The 3774-nt window shown below is 42.4% G+C and overlaps 1 protein-coding gene across 5 annotated transcripts in view; it reads right to left on the reverse strand.

Moving 5' to 3' along the window:
• nckap1l (NCK associated protein 1 like) overlaps positions 1–3774 on the reverse strand; it is a 141299-nt gene that overhangs the window by 115642 nt on the left and 21883 nt on the right. The window lies entirely within an intron of this gene.

Genomic DNA, 3774 nt, shown 5'->3' on the forward strand with positions numbered 1-3774 from the left:
TTCCTTCCTCTTAGGCCGCCTTCAGTCACCAGATTAAAAATAGCCCAGAACAGGGTGTGTGAGTGAGTGCCTTCAAATCGCCTGTTAATTTATGGTGACCCCATGCATTTTTCATAGGGTTTTCTTAAGCAAGGAACACTCAGAGGTGGTTTGCCAGTTCCATCATCTGAAATGTAACCTACAGCACATGACATTCATTGGCAGTCTCTTACCCAAGTGCTAACTGGAGTGACCCAGCATAGTTTCCAGAATCAGATGGAATCTGGTGCTCGGGCATTTAGGCTTGGTCCAAAACAAGGATGGCTTCATATAATTTAATGAAGAAAATGATAGCCTTGTATTGAGACACCTAGGTTCATATCACTAAAGCATGAAGATCACTGGGAAACTTTGGCCCAGTTAATTCCTGTCTCTTTTATTCTGCTATACCTCAAATAATTGCTGTTAGGATAAAAGATAACACTTTATAAAAGATTCTTGGAGTTTCATAGCATTAGGGTGAATAACTTCCAGAAGTTCCTGCCAGCATAGCCAGTGGTAAGGGCAAGGTATAGGTAAAGGTTTTCCCCTGACATTAAGTCTAGTTAATGACTCTGGGTGTGGTGCTCATCTCCATTTCTAAACTGAAGAGCCGGCGTTATCCGTAGACACCTCCAAGGTCATGTGGTCAGCATGACCACATGGAGCGCCGTTACCTTCCCGCTAGAGTGGTACCTATTGATCTAACATTTACATGTTTTCGAACTGCTGGGTTGGCAGAAGCTGGAGCAAACAACGAGTTCACCCTGCTCCCCAGATTCGAACTGCCTACCTTTCGGTCAGCAAGTTCAGCAGCTCAACAGTTTAACCCGCTGCGCCACTGGAGGTAAGGGTACTTTAGTCTAAATCGTCAATTGGACACGAGCAATCCTTTTCTTCTGCAGAAGAAAAGGATTGCTCATGTCCAATTGACGATTTAGACTAAAGTACCCTTAGATTTAGACTGTTCTTATTGATGTTGTGTGCCTTTAAGTCATTTACAACTTATGGAGATCCTAAGGCAAACCTATCACGGGGGTTTCTGAGGCCAAGAGTATGAGACTTGCCCAGTAATGGCAAAGCAGGGGATTTAGTCGCTGTTCTCCAGCTATACTCCTACGATCAAACCACTATGTCACACTAGCTCACATGAAATAAGGACAGTCTTCGTATTCCTCAGTAATACTGTTTACCATAAAAATTATTCTTGCCAAATTTCTTTCTTTTTCACAACTCTTAAAAGAACAGGAAGAAAGTCTGGTGTATACGTGAGAATTTTTAAGCCACTTTTTTGAGTGCCGACAATGATCCAGGATCTATAAAAGGTTTTGCATAAAATGGTCCTTCCTCAGTAATTGTCAGACTTTGGAAGCTATAGGACACAATGCAGGCTCACACAGGTAGTTCCGTGGAAACGCTGTATTATAGTCCTTCTTGCCAATATGAAAATAAAGCTAGTACTGACTCATTCCCACCAAAACCCCAGCATGTCAAACTACTCCTTACCCCCAGCCCCCCTTACACATTCACACCTGTCAATAGTTCTTTCCCAGGCTTGAAAACCAGAGCAGGCCATAAATCAATCCTCCTAGCCAGATGGTTCTTATCATTTAGGCTATCTCCATCCACTATTGCTCTGGCAGGATGGGAACAGTTCACCTAGCATGAATGCTGGGCTTTCACATCCTGGCAGTAATTGACTATGTAGCCTTGGAGGTGGGGAAGATTAAGAACATCGGGACAGTGGCTGTAATCAGGCAAGAGTTCTGACCATGGGAAAATACGAGCATTCAGGCTACTCAGAAAGGTTTTTATCACAGAAAAGGAAGTGGAGAGACAGGAAGGGGCTGGGAAAAGACAGAAATGGGCTCTTCCCAGGGACAAGTGGTGCTGGTGGGGCTTCAGCTTCGTTCGTTTTTGTGTGCTTTCAAGCCATTTCTAACATATGAATCTATCCTGAGGTTTTCTTGGGAAAACCTTTTCAGAAGGAGGTTGACCTTGCCTTCATCTGAGGTTGAGAGAGGGTAACTTTGCCCAAAGTCACCCAGTGATCCCTCAATACCATAGTCCAACATTCAAACCACTACACCATGCTGGCCCTCAAGCTATATAACTAATATAGCTTTGAGGTATGGGGAAAATTTATTGAGAAAGAACTTCAAAAAAGGGATGGAGGGCTACCGCCTCAGGAAGAAATGAGATTTTGGTTGGACAATATATAAGAAGTGGCTCGGGGTGGGAGAGGGGATACACAGTGGTGAAGAAATATAGATGGACAAATGTTAACATTGTAGTAGATATAAATCAACAATAGATATAAAATAATTATGCAAGCATTGTATGATACAGTATATATCTGCTATATGATAAAAGTAATTATTGTATGAAATTTTTTTTAAATTCAATAAAAAGTTATATACTCAAACTGTCCCAATTTGGCACAGACGGTCCTAATTCATCCTTTGTTGTCCCACATTTTCATTTGCTTTTGAAGTATCCCATTCCGCTCTCCTCTCCACACTTTTCCCCTTTATGCTCAGTTTACATCAATTACTGCAAACTAAGTGCAAGGTAGTTAGTATTCAATACTATAGAGCAGTGGTTCTCAACCTGTTGGTCCCCAGGTATTTTGGCCTTCAATTCCCAGAAACCTAACAGCTGGTAAACTGGCTGGGATTTCTGGGAGTTGTAGGCCAAAACACCCGGGGACACACAGGTTGAGAGCCACTGCAATAGAGGAAGAGGAGAGGATAGGATGTTGCCCTTCCTAATATAGCAGTGGTTCTCAACCTGTGGGTCCTCAGGTGTTTTGACCTACAACTCCCAGAAATCCCAGCCAGTTTACCAGCTGTTAGGATTTCTGGGAGTTGAAGGTCAAAATATCTGTAGACCCACAGGTTGAGAACCACTGCAATATAGTTAGGCAAAAACAAACAGTCTCTCCTGGCTTGTGTGTTCTTCTTCATTAATAACTTTTGTCATCTTGACCACACCTTGATATTGCTTGGCCAGACATGTCCTGGTTTTCATTAGTTGGTGGATATAGGAAACAGGATTTGGAAGATGAAAAAAATTATGATGGGCAGATTGCTGAGTGACAGAGAAGAGCATCTTGGCTCTCAGATGCTCTCATGGTACAACAAAAATCTATAATTTCCCAACATCACAATTCATAGGTCCCATCAAGAATAGTGTAAGCCTCTTTAAAGTACTGACCAAGCACTTGCTAGAGGAGCCATAAATTCCCCATCCCCATCTCCAGCTTTTATTTCTAGCCCAACTGGAGTCTGGTGGGGGATGGGTGTGTGTGCGAAAACAAGTAGGCTTCAAGTAAATTGAGTAGTTCTGAAGTGTAAGCTCCATCACTTCAAAATAGAAGCTCTACTACTCATAATGCTGTCTCAGGGCCCTTCCATACAGCCATATAACCCAGAATATCAAGGCAGATAATCCACAATATCTGCTTTGAAGTGGGTTATCTGAGTACATATTGCCATATAATCCAGTTCAAAGTGGATTTTATACAGCTGTGTGGAAGGAGCCTCAGAAAAGAAATAACTCAATTCCAGTCTCTAGCTCCTCCAGGTTAGAACAACCTCCTCTTCTTATCTCAAACCAGAAATAGGACACGATAGGAAAGTAGAACTCCCTAATTTTCTTCCTCGACAAACTTCATAACTAAGGTAAGAATTCTACTAGACACGGCTCCATGCTCTGGAGAACCTTAAGACCTGAAGAAGACCCATCAAAGCCTAC

The sequence above is a fragment of the Anolis carolinensis genome, chromosome 2 (assembly GCF_035594765.1).
Source record: "Anolis carolinensis isolate JA03-04 chromosome 2, rAnoCar3.1.pri, whole genome shotgun sequence".
In the NCBI taxonomy this organism is placed as follows: Eukaryota; Metazoa; Chordata; class Lepidosauria; order Squamata; family Dactyloidae; genus Anolis; species Anolis carolinensis.